The sequence below is a fragment of the Rattus norvegicus genome, chromosome 6 (genome assembly GCF_036323735.1).
Source record: "Rattus norvegicus strain BN/NHsdMcwi chromosome 6, GRCr8, whole genome shotgun sequence".
NCBI lineage: Eukaryota > Metazoa > Chordata > Mammalia > Rodentia > Muridae > Rattus > Rattus norvegicus.
Window position 1 is genome coordinate 104557846 of NC_086024.1, and position 18322 is coordinate 104576167.

An 18322-nucleotide genomic window follows, 5' to 3' on the forward strand; every position below is an offset into this window, starting at 1 on the left:
ATCCTGTATTCTCATCTGGGATGAACTCTTTCCCAGCCTCTTTACCAATGCTGCCACTCCAGTGTTTCCTGAGAGCCCACGCCCAGCCACACTCCTGTACTTTCTGCCTCTTCTTGCTCCCACACACATAACTGCACCAAGGATAAGCATCTTTCTGTCCAGCCATATCTGCCCTTCTACATGCTCCTATGTGACCCTCAACTCCCTGACCTCTGCTGCCTGACTCCCTTGCGTTAGAGAAGCAGAGATGTTTCCATGACTTTTAAGGCTTGTTTGGCAATACAGCAAAGAGAAGAGAGTGAGGGGCCAAGCGCAGAGTTTTGAGGCCTGACCCCAGATTGCTGTTGAAGGCAATGCCATGGGAAGGTGACCTCCCATCAGGCCTAGGGTCGTCCTCAGCATGAGGCTTCCCTGTTGCTCTGCTCCACAAGCAGGACACTGGGCGGGTAGAAATTGAGCTTGAGATTAAAAGATGTGTGTGGCTAGAATTCTACTTTGTGATTTATAGTCTAGCCTAGGCTTTCCAAAGCTGTGCTAAGAATTATTCCTGGGTCAGATCCTTGCTAGTCACATCTGTGAAGCAGAAACATGAGCTTTATTAGAAATACCCTGCCTCCCCAATTCCAGAGTCAAAAATCAAATTCTGGGTGGAAGATCTAGATAATGGATCTTGGTATGGGGAGGGGAATGTAAGGGGGACAGGACAGTAGAATCCTGTCACGCAGCAGGTATGGGGAGGATCCTGGGTTGTCAGCTTGGGTGTAGCTCTCAAGGTGCATTACTGTTAGCAAATGGATTATGAATACCAACGATTTCCTATTTATCATTTTAGCTACTTAGCGCCCATCTGCCTTCTTCTGGTGCCCAGGTGCCATTTCTTTGAGAAATCCCATACTCTCTGTCACTCTCAGCCCAAAGGTACAACAGCTTCACATACAACTCCGAAGCTTAAAGTCTACATGTGACCCAGGCTTAAATCAATCTGGGTGTTACATTCTCTTGGGTTAAAGCAGTGGGTATCAGATCCTTTGGAGCCAATGAGGTATCTTGAGATTACACACACACACACACACACACACACACACACACACACACACACACACCAGACTCCTGGAGAGGAGAGTGTTTCCCTTTAACTTAACTTCTGAGAGGCAGAAAGCTTGGGGCTGCTGTCCTTTTATTGTCTCCCGATTCCTGGGTTTGAAGCTAGCAAGGTAGAGAGAAGGCAGAGGGAAAGGAAAGTAACCAAGTTCTGGTAACATTGTTTTAGCTCCAAATCCAGTTGTGTCTGACGCTAACTCTAATTCTGGATCTTTCCATTCCATGGACCATTGGGTTTCCCTTTTGCTAAAGGAATTTGAGGCAGATTTTCAGTCCTTAGCAACCAAAGAATCCTCATGTATAGTAGCTGTTCAAAAGTAAACTGATAGTTGAGCCGAATTAAGGATACTAGGCCTATACTGTGCAAACTCAGGTGCACAGATACAGGTGTGATCATGTGACTTAATGCTGGACAGCAACACCAAGAGGTCCCCAGACAACACCAGGGGAACTCCAGGCAGGAAGTTCCATCAGCCAATATCACCTTTTTAGAACTGAACTGACTGAAAGATTAGACTGCTTTCTTGAGTTTGTCCCTGTAACACTCCACTTTGTGTACCCAAGAAAGTTGTTGCTGTGGTCAATCTCCCTCCCTCATCACTGGAATGTGCAGTTTACTCCAATTTACTCCCTTTCCCTGTGAGTTAAAAGCCTACTGTCACAAATGACTTCCATTGGTGCAATCTACTTTTCCCCACAGTGTGTTCATCTATGTTTTGATTTTGTGTTTTAAATATTTTTGTTACTCTACAAAATAATGGATTTTGCTGTGACATTTTCATACATGTTTATCAACACTGACTCACATAATAGAATTTAGGTGTGTGTGTGTGTGAGTGAGAGAGAGAGAGAGAGAGAGAGAGAGAGAGAGAGGGAAGTGAACTACAATTCTATTCATTTTCTGGCAAATGATATAATTTCAGTTTTCTTTTCAGCCAAAACTCCATTGGGTGTGTATACCACATTTCTTTATCCACTCATCTGTTTGTTTGGTTTGAAACAGGGTCTCCTTATGCAATCAGGTTAGCCTTAATTCACTATGTATCCCGGGCTAGCCTCCAACTACCTATCTTCTGGCCTTCATCCCCTGAGTACTATGATTATTGGCCTACACCAGGATGTCCAACCTAGATCTCTGTTTCTTTCTCTATTTTTTTTTTTTCATGAGCAAGCACCATCAGAGGCTTTGACCTGCTATCATCAGCCAACAGCTATGAAACTTGAGAAGCATCCTCAGAAGAGAGAGGATGCCCACCGCTCCCCACCCATACACACTATGAACTGAGCGGTTGTGTGGACAGGCAGGGCCGGCAAGAAACCCGAAAAGTGCAGCAAGGGTTTGGAGCCCTTGACAGTGCTGATCTCTTCTACTTTAGTTGAAATTAGAAAGGTGTCCTTGCTGTGACCTAGAAACGGAATCTTAACTGTTGAGAATGAGTGCAACTTAAAACTCCTTCACACAGAGCACACCCAGTCTGCCACGCATGACCTGCGACCATGGGTGAGACTGCTCGGTATTTTCATACTCACAGAAATGGGGCCCTGTTGATCTCAGAGGCTCCCAGATTAAGCCCGAGTCTCTATTTTTAATCTCTCCGGAAATAAGCGGAAAAAAAGAGAAGTCTAATTTCAAACAGACTGGACTTTACATAGGAAATATGTGGGTCCCCTGAGGCACCTAGAAATTGTCTGAAACCCAAGTGTCCCATTTGTTTGCCCCACACCCCTCTCCAGAGCACTAGGCCACACCCAGGAGGCCTGGGGCTGCAAGAGAGAGGGTTTGCAATCAAGAGCCCAACCTTGGCTTGGACTGGCCAAACCAGCCCAGCCAGCTAGCTTACTGTGCCTGAGGGCAGGGGTTCTGGGTGAAGAAAGAAAGGCATTTGCCCACAGCCTGCAAGAGGTGGCTCTGGGAGGATTCTTCTCTCAACCCCATTGCTTTGGAGTTTTCTGCTTTTTTTTTTTTTTTTCTCTACTCTGGGGCTTGTCAAGTTCCAGGCAAGAAAGCATAAAAGGCTTCCAAACTGCACCATCAAGCCCACCACACACACACACACACACACACACACACACACACACACACACACACACACACCATTCCCATCAAAATCCAATTGCACACAGTTCTGGGGTCTGGAGCCAAGTGAGGCCCAATAAAAGCTTTGAAACCATTCACATGGCCCCCTAGCCTTCCAGAAGCCCTCCATAGTTAAAAGTTCCAGCCAGAATCCTGGGCCTTGCTGGCAACCGTGCTGCTGGGTCACTGTGGGAGGTGGGACAAGGCCCTATGGCCTGCTGTGCCTCAGTTTCCCTGCCTGTCAGTTTAGACAACCATGACGACAGCTAATTCTGAATTGTCTGCCTGCTGGTGGGATCAGGCACTGAGGGGGGCTCGGATTTATGGCGTGGAAGTCTAGGAATGAGCCAAAGTGGAGAAACCAAATTAGGTTGGGTGCCCGGCTCCCAGAAAGGCAGCCAGGGAAAATTAGACACGCTGCTGAGAGAACTATCCCGATGACTTCACTGAAGGCCCCTGCTCAGAAACAGCCACTGTGTTATTGTAACTTCCATAGCCCCAGCCAGCTCTTCCTAGTAACAGGAAGTTTGGGATTGAAGTCGTCCATGTGCCTGGCTGTTACGGAGGTCACCCTGGGAGCTGGGGCTCTTCCAAAGGAAATCAGCATGGGGCTGCTGGGCTTGGCGGAATGGCTGGACAGATGGACAGTCTTTGAGTAAGAAAGTCATGGTTGTAAGGCAGGCAGGGGGCATGGCAAATCCCTCTGCTGCAGCTACCTTGGTGGGAGTAAGTCTTCTGCTGCAAAGCCTCTTGGTCCTGTGAAGCCATGGTCACACCAGTAAGCCAAGAGCACAGACACAGAAAGGGTCCAAGAACTACAGCCATAGTCCCCCCACATACACCAACTCCCGGACCATAAACCCGCAGTCCCACATAATTCCAAGCAATAGATTTTCTTCTTATCCACTAAACCCTGTCCATCTTTGCCCTTCCAGCCATTTGTTCCTTTTAATCTTCCTTTTATGCAGAAAATAGCCCCATAAAGACTCATTCCACCCATGTCTTCCATTGGAGTGCTTCAGATGATTATGAGAAAGCTTGGTTCACATTGTCCAGCAAACCAGCCTAACAGGTTTGTGGATAAGGGACTCATGGATAACTACTCCTGATTTTTTTTTTCTTTCCCATCACTGCCGGGCTCTCAGCCACTCACCCATCTCCTGCTCATCTCCGTTGGAAACACTACCAGCCAAGACCAGCCAAGGCAAACAGGTGTCCGTGCGCACTCAGACTCTCCAAGGATGAGGGTCTGTCTCTTCTGTGGCTACCAGATTGTACCCTGATGCAGGCCAGCTCCTGGCGTCTGCCACTGGCCCTCCCAAGATGGCAGTCTGTGGGGACATACTTCAGACACTTGATCCAGCTTCTTCCAAGTCTAGTTCCATTGGCAAAATGAAACTCCCTGCCAAGAGAGAGCCAGCTTGTCTTGTCCACAAGGCACCAGTGATACCTGGCAAGTCACCCACCCTGAGATGGCAAAGGACCCTTGGAGACTTCCATACTTGGTGGGCCAGTGTGAGGTGGGGGACAAAGGAAGATGCCCAGGGCAAATGCCCAGGGCAAATGACAAGAGAGTGCTTGCAAGGCAATCTTATTCTAGAAAACGGCACAAAGGGGCAAAGGCACAAAGACAAACATAAAACAATTGCTCTTGCAGAAGGAAGAAAAGGCAGAAGATTGTACACAGGAATTTTAAAAAGGAAACTCGAAGCTTCCCGTGATGTAGCTGTCTCACCTCTCCGGCCTGTGCGTTACACCTCTCTTCTGCTCAGCTGAATTCTTATTCATGGGCCTACACACCTGGCTGCCCACTTCCCCCTGCTCACTTTGTTGCTGTCACCCATCTTCCGAGAGGCCAGTTTCCAACTCTGTCCCCGCTGGCATCTCACCCCATTCCTCAATAAACCTTCTAGTGGCCTGGAGATACATTCCCTCTTCCCTCCACTCCACATCCTGGCTACTTCCTCCCTACACTTGGTTTCCGAATTGGTGGCTGCCCTACCTGTTCTCTGATGCACATGTACAGTGCCTTGCTCTCTAATGAGTCTTTGGGTCTCCAACCCTGACTTAAAACTATTTTGTAAACCCAGGGACATCTCCACAGTGCTCTGAACACTGTCAGGCCTTGGACAATGCTTATGGATTGGACTGATTGTCCCAAATGGATTTGGAGGGAACAATAGGAAAGCACAGCCATGAAGAACTACGGAAAAGTTAAATGAAGCTGTGAGCCTGGGACCAGGCGGTCCCGTCTTGGGGGCAGTAGTTTAATAGGTTTTCCATTCTAGGCAATCCCCTGATAGCCCTAGAATCCCACAGAGACCCAAGGAAGGGGGTGGTTGGGTGAACTGTGGTCTGCAATCAAACAAGACCATAAATGCAGATCCAGGCAAGCTAAACAGAGTTAGCTTTACAACTGCAGGTGATGAGAGCGGTATTTATAGGCTCGATGACACGTCTCAAGTGGTGAGTCCCAGAGGCTAACATTTTAAGCTGGACATCCCGAGACCCCGATGTTCTGTTTTTGTTCTCCTCCCTGTCCTTCCCTCCTGGAGCCCCTGGAACTTTCCGTGTCATTTGGATGAAAGCAGAAATCATCTGTTGTTTCTCAGTCCTTACTCATCCTAGGGAAGGATTTAAAAAATCTGCTTTGTAGAAGGGTGGTTTGTAATGAGTGGAAAGATTCTATTGCCTTGAAATGGCATTTGCCGTTACGTCAAAACCTCCTTCAGAAATTTTCACAATTCTAGGCAGAGACAGAAGTCATTCTGTCCTCTGAGACCCCCAGGGACACAGAGCTAGGAGTGGCAGTAGAGAGTCCTTATTGGTAGATGAACACATCTTAGATAAGAAGTTCTGGGGAGTCCAGGTTCACCTGCTGAAGAATTTTATTTTGGGGGTGCTGGAGAGATGGCTGGGTAGTTAAGAGCACTGGCTGCTTTTCCAGAGGACTCAGATGCAATTTCCAGCTCCCACGTGGCAGTCCACAACCATATGTAATTCCAGTTCCAGGGGATCTGAAGCCCTCTTTAGGCCTCTGTCAGCACTGCTTGTACATGGCACACATACAAACATGCAGGTACAGTACCTGTACACATAAAATAAAGATAAACAAACCTTTGTGAAAAGGACTTCCTTTTTCCATAAGCCTCTTTTTGTTAAATGTTGGACAACAGAACCCAAGGCAAATCTATGAGGAGAGGAATCTAATCCTCTGCCATTTGTGGCCCGGGGGGTGGGGAGGGATGCGGAAATCGCTGTTTTCCTTCAGAGCAATGTAAAAGCCAAAGAACAAATTACAAACAGCTACACAGCATCAGGGAAGTCCCACGGATCATACGGGATGGAAAATAACCATGAGATCATCATGCTCATCTCCTCTGGGGCCTGACAGCCAGGACACGGCCGTGCAAAGCCCATCTAAGAGTGTCCTGGCCACTGAGTCTCTTGCTTTGCACTGTGAACAGCATGTCTGATTAGTCTCCCTTGCGATCTCAAAGACAGGCCGCAACTACAAACTATGTTCCTCCCACAAAGGAATTAGTCTGGAATGGTCTCTGTAGGGCAGGGTTCTTGTTTTTGTTTTTGTTTTTCTCACTGTTTATAAGCAAGTCTAAATATTTATCCACAGTTCACCCAAGCATGCTGACCAGCACTCTATGCTAGCCAGACATGGCCAAGCTTAAACATGCATCAATTCCTGCAGTGACTAAGGGTAAACTTCTAGAAACTATCAATACAGGAAACTGTTGGGCCAATTTTCATGGTAAGAAAAGCAGATGTAGCTCATTTGTACCAAGAAATCAAACAGAAATAAAGAGCTAAACTAGAAATTTTCTCACTAAATGGAATATACAGAATGAAATACACACATACACACACGCACTACACACATACTACACACATTACACACACACTATACAAACACTACCCATACTACACACACTACACACACATACTACACACTCTACACACACTATACAAACACTACCCATACTACACACACTACACACACATACTACACACACTACACACACATACTACACACACATACTACACACACTACCCATACTACACACACACTACAACATATATTACACACATACACTATACACATATTACACACACTACACACATACTATACATACACATACTACACATATACACTACAGATACATACTACACACACTATAAACACTACACACACATACTACAAATATACATACTACACACACTACACACACATATACCACACACACTATACACACACTACTACCCATATTACATACACACTACACATACTACACACATATTACACACACTATACACATACTATACATACTATACACAGTACACATACATACTACACATACATACTACACACACTACACACATACTACATACACACACTACACATACACTACACACACTACACATACACATACTATATACACACTGCACACACTGCACACACTACATAAACACACTACCCATATATACTACACAGACACACATAATAAATACTCAGTGCAAAAACTTTGGAGGCTACACTAAATCACAAACAGAAAACTTGTTGAGAATGTTGTAGTTCCCTTCTGGTATTTCTCTCTCCATAGCCAATTCTGCTTTAACATGTGATCACATCCTAAATTATGCTCTAGATCATATATACAATTACTTCTGTGTACACTTGTGTTTAAGTATGTTCTTGGATATTTCATTACAGATTTCCCAGGAAATGCAAGAAGTCATCAGTTTTGTTTTCTAGGGATGCTCTGAATGACTCATACACTTCTTCCAAGCAAGTACCACCTCCTAGTCTGTAATGTCTCCCAATACTACCATAAAATTATAACTCCAACTTTGGATCAGCCCATACAAAACCCTCATTATGAAGTTCCTTCCCCAAAGCCCAATTTCTGGACATTGCATTGGGGAATAACCTTCAGTCAAGCCTTTGGGAGGTACTTCACAGCCAAACTACAGTAGTGCCATGAAATGAGTTAGAAGTAACCGAAGGAAGTGGCTAGATGTCTAGGTACATAGGCATGAGACAGCTAACTGGGTTCTCTCGTTGGTTCTGATTCCTTATAGGCTCAGTTTGGCAATAGAAGTGGTAAGAAAAGACCTGGCTTGGAGTTAGGACTCAGGGACCACAGTCACTTCCAGTTTTCTAATGCTGATTCGATCCAACTCAGTTGGGTTAATTCAAAGATGTGGAAGCTCCACCCCCAAAGATCTCAAGACCCAAAGAGTTTAACTTCTTCTATACCACTATGGTACATAGGTTAGAAAAATTAGATTAGGTAGATTCTGAGAGACCAACAATGGGCTAATTCCGGACTCTGGTCCACTCTGTTGGACTATCCGGTTTCTGAGAGTTAACCCAAGCACCAGTCATTCATCTTTTATCTCCTTGCCTTCTGCACTTCTGCATTCTCTAATCCACCTGCCTCACATACCCTCTCTTCCATACCTGCTCCCATGAGGGCTGATGCTAGTAGCAAACCTGGGAGAGAAGGTCAGGCTTGTAATAAAATGGAATAATAATGATGATGATGATGATGATAATAATAGGATCATTAGTATAATTTGGCGGCGTCTAATAATAATACTAATTATCATCACTATTGTGTATCACTTATGCTTTTCCTTACTGTTCTAAGCTCTGGGTAAGCACTTTTCATACACGGTGTGAACTTCTAGCTCAAATGCACAAGCTCATAGTGTGTATGGAATAACCTATGTGGTAGGTGCCACTATAAACATCATTTTACAGTGGGAAAACCTAGTCACAGGGAAGTTAAAGTGACTTTTCTGGGGGGCTACGTAGCCATCAGAGGAAAGCCACAACCCCCCATCCTAGTAATCTGACTCTCCACCCTCAACAGTTGGTGGCCCAAACACTCCGAAGCTGGACCAAGGCAGGTGACTGCATTGGGTTTGGGAAAGCAGGCTGACTCATAGAGGAACCAGAGAATCTAAAACTATGCACAAAAGAACCTCTCAATGATGTCTCAGTAGGCAGAGGTTTCAGAGTACCGATGGTTTTCGCTTTGCTACTAGGTCTGGGAGATCCAGAGGCAGCTCCAGGAGAGTGGAATTTGTTTAACTTGCACACTGCCGAAGCAGTGCCAGAGTTCAGGAAGGTGTGCATGTCTGTACTCGAACAGGTTTTCTGAGGAGACAGCCATGTCGAGCCCCCTGCTGAAGAATGCAGCAAGGAAAGCACCTCGGTCTCGCTCCGATGGCTTTCAAGTGAAGCTCTTTGCATTCATGCGCCTGGCACCTGAGCTACGCTGACAATGACAAGCCTTTGGCCCAGAATTCAGGGACTGTGTCTCTACATGCAGGCAGGGCCAGCAGGAGGGCAGCACTAACCACAGAAGTGGTGTGTCCCTCTCATGGGGACACACTAGACCTGGGGGACTGAGGAAGGGAGAGACCTTTGGAAGCACAGGGACTCAGAGAAGAATAACAGAGAGAAACTTGTAAGTTTTTTTCCCCCTCATTTGCTCTTGACAGTGACCCAGTAGAGGAATCAGGGATGTTCTTTCTTGTGTCACAGTTGAGGAAACTGAGATTAAAATCAGGAAGAGATTTTTGGAACCTCACACCCCATCTTTCAGCCCCTACTTTGGGTCATCACACAGAGCACCATCTTGAGCACCGTGGTATTTAAAATGTCAAGCAGAATGGGGACATTTTTTGACCCTAAACTGGGCTTCTGGGGAAACCGTCTCCGGATGATCAGCCTGGATCACAGACTGTTCCGTAAAGTCTAGTGGTGAGGCCCACTCCAGAGTCTGAACTGACTGTATCCGTCTGTACTGCTTCCCCTCCCAAATTGGCTACTCTTCTCATGCTGGGACAGAATAGCTGACAGAAACAATCTAAGGGAGGAAGGATTTACTTTAGCTCCCAATGTGAGGCTGTATAGTCCACATGGCTTGGAAAACACGGCTGGAGCACTGGCAGCGTGGGGCAGCCGATTAGATCAATCAGGAAGCAGAGAGCTGAAGGCAGTGTCAGAACCGACCGAGGACCCGTAAGCCTGCCCCTAGGGCTCTATCTGCCAACGAGACACCATGACCAAAAGGTTCTACAACTTCCCGAAACAGTGTGACCATCTGGGACCCAAGCTTGTGCAGCTCAGGTGGGGGGTTAACATTTGAACCACAGCACCTTCCCTGCCCTCTTTAATGTGGGGCTACCATACTCTTCCGTTCCTTCCCAAGTTGTCTTCGTGGAAAGAAAACTAGGCAGCTCTTCATGTTCCTTGCTCCTTGTTGGTTCCATGGCCCATGTCCTGTGTGTAGTGACACCAAGGCTGAGGCCATGACCAAGAGTAAAGGACACAGGATTTATAGGACATAGTCCATAGAGCCAGAGGCACCCAGATGGGGAACTACTGCTGTAAGTGAGATGTTTTTACTAAGCCCTGTGTATGTATGGCTTCACCGCAATTCCCAAAAGGCCAAGGAGTGCCAGACATGTTGTCCTGCCCTTTTCTTGGCCCTTTCCTCCCTGCCCTGGCTTCTAGCTCCTTAAAACTATGTGAGTAATTTTATCTTGATCCCTAAAAATACAGCAAAAAAAAAAAGTAAATATATTAAATGAAAGACTTATAACCAGTGTCGGTGATTTCAAAACTCAGTCGGGGGGGGGGGGGGGGAGAAACATTTATGGATGCTTTCCTAACTACTAGTCCTTTATGTCCGTTGATTGAATTTCACCCGAATTTCATCGCAAACTTGTGACCAAGACACTGTCATCTTCATTTTGTGTGTCTAGAAGATCAAAGGATGGGCAAGTGAGGAGGAGACCCAGCAGGTAAAGGTACTTGCTGCCAAGCCCCACAGGCCTGAGTTCTATTCCTGGGACACACGTGGGAGAAAGTAAGAACTGACTCCTGACCTCCACACGCACGCACGTACACACACACAAATGCACACACACACACACTCATACTAATTAACAAATATAATTTTCAAAAATTATATTTGAGTCAACACTTCAAATAGTAATTTTACTAAAGTTACATAAATGTCAGGGTTAGGTTTTTTTTCCCACTCCAAGTATGTCTGACCTCAAAGTTATGATAATCCTATGTCTCCATCAAGTGTCAGCCATTTATGTGGAAAGACTAACCGTGAGCAAACCCTGTAACTTCCTGGTGCCTCCATTTCCCATCTGTAAAATGGGTTTGATGTAACAGCTGTCTTTCAGCTTCATCATCTGCCCCACAGTTCTGGTGATCACATGAGCTGATGAGGAAGGAAGGCCTTTACAAACTCTAAGGGACTATAAATACAGTAATCCTCACTCTGGATTTTAGAATTGAGTTTGGCTTTTCTGCCATCTAACCCTAATTCTACCCAATGATGTGCTCAGTTGTGCATCTCTGTCTTATTTTCCACATTTTACCCTAATGGCAGTCTCTGATGCTGACTTTAAGTTACATCATCTGCCTGGCCTTCTCCCTGTAGTTAGTATCTGCTCCCCCATAACATGTCTATTATTGCTGAGTTGTAGGTATGCTGGGGGCTGGTCTGGGGTTATATATACAAATGCTAAATTCTGAACCCCAAGATCTGCTTGCAGTCCAGATTACATTCTCATGTACACCAGCCTTTGTTGTGTAAATCTTGCTTCCCAATTTAAAGCTGATTGGTTAATAAAAGGCTAAAGCCTGTGACTTTAGCAGTAGAGAGAGGAAGGCGGGACTTGAAGATTGAGTGACAGGTCTCAGGAGAGAACAGGGGTGGGGGGGTGGAGAGAAGGAAGAATAAGGCAGAGAGGAGGAGGCCGCCATGAGAACGGATGGATCATGAGCACGTGACCCAGAGAAGTGCACCCTGAGGACAGGCTGACAAAGCAGAAGCAGCCAGAGAGAGACTCAAAAGCAAGTAACAAGGGGCATATGGTTTGAATACAGGTGAGCAGAGCATAGACCCTATTCAGCCTGGCTTACAGCTTGTAAATAAAATACCAGGTTTCTACATCTTTTACAAGGGCTAGCTAGGATAAATAATTCCTTTACATAGGTATTCTATAATGTTCTTCCATCCAGAATCCCAGGCAGAGAGCCATGCACATTAATTCCCAGAAGTATGCTAGTAAAGGTTTAACAACTAATTTACATGAATCAGGCATGATTGTTGTTGGATAATTTGTCAAAATAATGAGTAAGAGGAACATGAAACAGCAAAAAACGCATGAATACACCCTACATAGCAATGTTTGGACAGAAAACACTCTGCATCTACAACCGAATCCTGTCACAGTGACATTGTAGCCATCTTAGCTTGTCTCCATAAGTCATCCAACAATGAAATTGCCCAACACATTTCTCAGAATGTATCTGTCATTCTGCTACATACAACAGCGTTTCAAAACCCCATTTCTTCATAGTTTACTTGACTCCACCTAGCAGGATAATATTTTTTGAAAACTGGAAGAATATTGCCTCAGTGTTTTATGTTGTTTACAATGTCAGTGTTAGAACTCAGAAGTGCTTCCACAATAGTTAGGAGAGTTACAATGTGCTTCTAGGTTAAATCTACCTTGCTGGTGTCTCTCACTTCCTTAAGTCTCTCAGTTTCTTAACTCTAGATGTTCAACAACAAAAGGAAAACATCACGCCGGTAGCACAGTCTGCCGATTTCTCTGGTGTAAATATTCTCATCCCAGCTGAGTTAGGCTGACAGTGTAAAAATTACTGAATGTGGAATTGTGGAGGTTCGCGGTAGCCAGCCCATATATACGATCATAGCTGAGGAACTCTAGAGGCACAGAACAAACTGTGGTGAGACAAATTAGCTTGTGCTTAGGTCGTAGCATTTACAGTTTTGGTCTTGAACGTTACCTAATAATGGCTGTCTTTAGCCATGAAACTGGTAAAATTCCTAAAAATTCTGCCATCGCTTTTCACAAACCAACTCCTGGACACCCCCTCCTGCCCCTTTCTTTTTTTTTTTTTTTGGTTCTTTTTTTCGGAGCTGGGGACCGAACCCAGGGCCTTGCGCTTCCTAGGTAAGCGCTCTACCACTGAGCTAAATCCCCAGCCCCCCTCCTGCCCCTTTCCATCAGCTCCTTGGGCCCCAGGCCTCTGATGACCACACCCATTATTACATAGCTGCAGGCTAGTGTAGGTCCACTTGTCTGAAAGAGCATTAGTCAATGCTTGGCATCTCCAAATAAGCAATGTCAACAGCTTCGGCCCAGTGGAGTGACTTAGTGATCTGTTTCCTTCAATAAACTGTGATTTCTGAACTCAATTCAGGTACCAGAGTGCCGTCCTAAGTGAAGAATGTGGCCCAAAGGCGCTCATGATGTAATGGACCCTGTTTAAACTTGGCAAGTGGATAGCTTTGTGAGAAATGGATTTTCTTAGGCTGAGTTTAGGAGTTTGGGATGTTTTGTTTTGTTTTGTTTTGTTTTAACAGTTAAGCCAAGGCAAAAAATAACCCTTGCAACACATCACTTCACAGCTGATCAGCCTGGGAGCAGCTATTCTGGGATAGCCAGTTAAGAGGTCACTACAAACCCCAGGCAAAGGGGAGTCAGGTCGTAGGGCTCTATTTCTGTCTGTGTCACAGACATGCTCAGTGAACCTCCATCTGTTAGTTTCCCAGCTCCAGCCTCACTTTGGCTTCTCCCAAAATCTGGTCAGGTTGGCTTTACCAAGAATATTAGACTCTTGGGGTTCTTAGCAGTTCTTAGGGTTAGTGCTATTTAGTTACCGAAAGGGTCAAGGGGAAAACGGAATTTCAAAACCTCATGCTTTATAGAATTCATCTTCATCTGGGGCAAGTCTGGCAAAAGCTGAGTATACGTGAAACCTTAGTTCTAAAAAAAATGGCGGGGGTGGGGTTTTAGCAGAGGTAGAGGAAAGAGAATAGGCAAGGCAGAGAAGAGAGTGTCTGAACTGTGTCTGGGATTCGCCTCCTGGAACCGAGGCTATCTGAAAAGATGAGCTCTTTACAGAAGAGAGAGCAGGCAGGATGGGGTTGGAGAGTACTTTTGTCTGGGCTGGACAGGGAGGGGAGTTTCCTAAGTAAGAAAGGCTTGTGATTGGTAATGATTCTGAGAATGATTCTGAGAATGATTCTGAGAATTATTCTGGATGATGACTAAGGATGGCAAGGTTGGAGACAGTCCGGATGACCAGATAGCAACATGCATCGGATCCCTCCTCACTCTTCTTCATCCTTAGACAACATGGTCCTCAAGTGTCCAGGCCCTCTCGCCCTTTGGAAAAGCATGAGCCGGGCTTCTGGCTGGGGGAGGTTAGCAGGTCTATATTTCCTGCTGTGCACTGTGCTTCTTCTGTCTTCCTCCTCAGGCCAGCAGATTGAAGAGAGGACACTACTCCAATTTCAACATCCAAGCAACTGAAACATACAGCTATTAAATGACTAGTTCTATCCAGATAGCAAGCAAAACTCAAACCCATAGCAGACCCACCCTGTGCTGTGTCTACAAGTCTCTGTCTCCATGAAACCTAACTGACTTTTCTTACCCAGACGTCAGATACCTTTGGGAAGTAGAAAGCCATGGATCTCTAGAAAACCGTTTGGTGGTCTCTCCAAAGCCCCAGACCTCCAGTTCCAGTCGTCAAACACAACAAGCTAACGAGAATCTCTCCCAGTGCTTCTCTGGGAAAGCCCAGACTTCAGAGTCCCAGAGCAGCAAGTCGGACTTTCCTATCAAGAGGCGATCCCTCTCCATTCCTCATTAAGCTAGGCTCGTGCTTTCTAGTAACTTTTGCTTACACCGCAAAACTGTCATAGGTTATGGAAACACAAAGGCCTTGTGCAGGGACGCCCTGAGCCCCTGGAAGTCATTATTCCTTCCTCTAGCGATTGTTGAATTAAACGTCGTAAATATGGTTCCCATCCTGTTCCCTTCTCCACCCCATGAGGCGCACACACACACACACACACACACACACACACACACACACACACACACACACACACGATCTGCTGGACATATGTTGAGAAGAAAGTAGGGACTTGTGAGTGAGAAAAAAAAATCACATGTCCTGAGTGACGAGCCTGAGAGCTTTAAGGAAGTTGGGGTGGAGGGGTGGATCTTCAGTTCCGGAAATGGAATATGTACAGAGTGTATGGCTTATGTGTCTCACAAAGCTTTTTTAACATATAAAAATCTGTAGCACATGGCTTCTTTTTTTCTTTTTGGTATAGGGCAGTAAACAAGAGCTTTGAAAGGGGAAGGAAACCAGGAGAAAGCCAGTTCCATTAGTCACGCAGCTGCATATCCTGTCACAAAGGACCCCAGTTGAGTAATCGCCCAAAATATGCCTGTTATTTTTTTTCTGTCAGAAAAAAAAATGGGGCCTGCCAAAATGTACTGTAAAGAAAAAAATGGAAGGGGGGGAAGCTGGTCTTTCAGCCCCCACCCCCCAGGAGGGAGGAAAATAAAGAAGAAACAGGCATAGCTTGGAAATGCTCTTCCAACCCCCTCTGTACTTGTCTTTGCAAGAAGAAGCTCTCAAACTGCTTGTGGCAATGGGGCCTGCGGGGCTGGAGGATGACTGGCTCCTTGGCCAACCCGTTTCCAGAGTCCTTACATGGCGTCACTGGGTACCAGATGTGAAGGAGGCAAAGGCAGTGGAAGAAGGCAAGGGAGAGGCAAGCTGTAATCCAAGAAAAGGAGCCTAGAGAGTGACTATGTCCTTTGAACATCCTTATGTGGGAGACTTCAGGGCTCCATAGCGAATCTGTGGCAGCTCACACACCCGTTCCACGAGCCCTGTGTGAGTCCTGCAGGGGCCACTGACTTCCTTCCGGCAAGCACAGCTGTCTCACTGTCAGCTTTTCTGATGAGCTCAGCAAAACCGGCTTCTGCTCAGGCGTGAGCCATGCTTGCGATGTTTGGACTACAGACGGAACAAGAGAAGGAGGATATCTGATTTGGGATTAAGCTGAGGAACTGGGGCTCAAAATCCAGCAAGGGTGTGCGCATCTATAGCTACCTGGGGACCTGAGGCAGGAGGATTATTTGGGCATATAAAGTCCAAGTTCACAAGTTGGGTGGGAAGGCACTCTGCAATACGCTCCGGTGAGTAGACGCTTACCGCGGAAGCTGACAACCTGAGTTCAAGCCCCAGGATCCACGTGGTAGAAGCAAAGAGCCCACTCCCGCACGGCATCGCACTTGCTGATACATTTTAAAATGTATGTGAGGTTCAAATTTTTTTGTTGTTGTTTCAAGGCGTTTATTGTCGTGTCAGAAAGTGGATGAGTAAAACAGTCTTTAATTTTTTAAGAAAGAAGAGAGGAGACTTAGAAGGCGCGGAGATGGGGCTCCGGAGACAGGCCGCTTTGATCAGAGCTGCCTACGGACTTCCGGACTTCCGGTGCTCTCCTGGATCGGCTTCCCAAGCACCTGGTGAGGAGACCAAGCCACAGCGAAGGTGCTCTAAAATGTCATCCAGTCACCACCTTTGCTCCATGTTCTTAGTCCGTCGTCCTCAGAACTTGGGGGGAGAGGGTTACTTCAAGTACAAAGGATTCTCCAAAAATCACACTTTCCCTCCTGCCAAGACTGTAAAGACTCAGAGCTGTCTCGAAGAAGGGGAGGGCTTGTACATCCACCAGGGAGTTTTCTCCTAAAGGAAGGAAGGGAGAATCAAACAAATAAAAGTATGTATGAAAAATGGAAAACTAAACCCCACTATCTTGTATACTAATTAAAAAATAAATAAAAGAAAGAAAAAAAAGGGAGGCATGGCTTGCATCACCACATGGACATGAATAGCAGATGTGCTGTTCCTTTTCTGGGTTTTCTGGGTGAGTCCTAGAGAACACAGACAGACAGACACACAGACACAGACACAGACACAGACACACACACACACACACACACACACACACACACACACCACAAGGAGATGAGAATCTTAGGAGACCTTTGCAGGGATGTCTCCAGGAACCTGAGTCCTAACTCTTGGGTACTACGTAAGAGCACTAACTCCTCAGCTCAACGGCCACATCAGGGTCCCCTGTAGATGGCTATAGGAAAGCTCAGGTTTGGGGTTTGTTTGTTTATCAGATCCAGGACTTCTTCAGCCCTTTGATGCTTTGGATCCCAACTAAGGCACAGTCCCATCCAGCTCTGACCTTAAAACCAGAGCTCTGGGGGGGTTGGGGATTTAGCTCAGTGGTAGAGCGCTTGCCTAGGAAGTGCAAGGCCCTGGGTTCGGTCCCCAGCTCCGAAAAAAAAGAACCAAAAAAAAAAAAAACCAGAGCTCTGAGATTGTACATGGGCACCTAACCTCCATGGGGGACACACTTCAATGTAATTACAGCTTCCCGCAGGGAACAGGCTTCAGGTTATGAGGCAAGAGTCTCCTTCCCCTCACTTACAGATATGCTTGGAAATTTGGACAATCCTCTGGTCTATCCATAACTAATTCCCCCTTCAAAATTTGTCAGCTATAGTCAACTGTCACTTAACCTTAAGGAGCAGTTCTGGAGCAGAGCATCCCATGACCCTGTTGCTATATGAGTACAACAGAACGCACTTAAGACAGAGACGGCTGAGGTCAGTCGCTCGACATGGCCTTCTGATGTCATCCAGACACACGGTGGTGAGCACAAGGTGTGTGAGGGCTGCTGCTAGAGTGGGGAAGGCATACGGCTTCACCATTAACATTTTTAGTTGTAACTAGAAAGAGAACACACGAAATATCTGCACTGTGATACAGTAAGTACGTAAGCCGGAACAGCCGCTGACCGTCGTTATCAAACATTACGGACTGAACACGATCGAACTGCATTGGTTTCACACAGCATAGCGGGTTTGTTCACACCAGTGCTACCACACATGTGAGCAATACATGCGCTTTGGTGTGGCTGCTGTATCGATGGGCAAGGGGAACTGCTCAGCTAAGTCATAATTTGATGGACCCGTTGCTAACCACGACTGGCCAAAACCTTGTCACGTAGAATGTGACTATTTCATCTGCAGCCTCTGTGTGCCTGCCACATACATACAAGGTCCCAGAATTCAGTGGCAAATAATACCGGCACTGTGCCCTTTCTCCGTAGAAAGCCAGGGCAGCCTTTTCCACTCCTCCCACATTCCTTTCCTCATCTGAGTTTCCTGATAGCA

The 18322-nt window shown here is 46.1% G+C and overlaps 1 long non-coding RNA gene across 2 annotated transcripts; it reads left to right on the forward strand.

Moving 5' to 3' along the window:
* The first annotated feature begins 11978 nt into the window (after nucleotides 1-11978).
* LOC134479405 (uncharacterized) lies at nucleotides 11979-16877 on the forward strand. Of its 2 annotated transcripts, none has more exons than XR_010052720.1 (3): nucleotides 11979-12116; nucleotides 14526-16383; nucleotides 16476-16877. It is a non-coding gene; the product is annotated as an uncharacterized LOC134479405 (long non-coding RNA). The 2 variants fall into 2 exon arrangements; XR_010052721.1 differs by lacking the exon at nucleotides 11979-12116 and adding an exon at nucleotides 13356-13463.
* Nucleotides 16878-18322: the final 1445 nt, after the last annotated feature.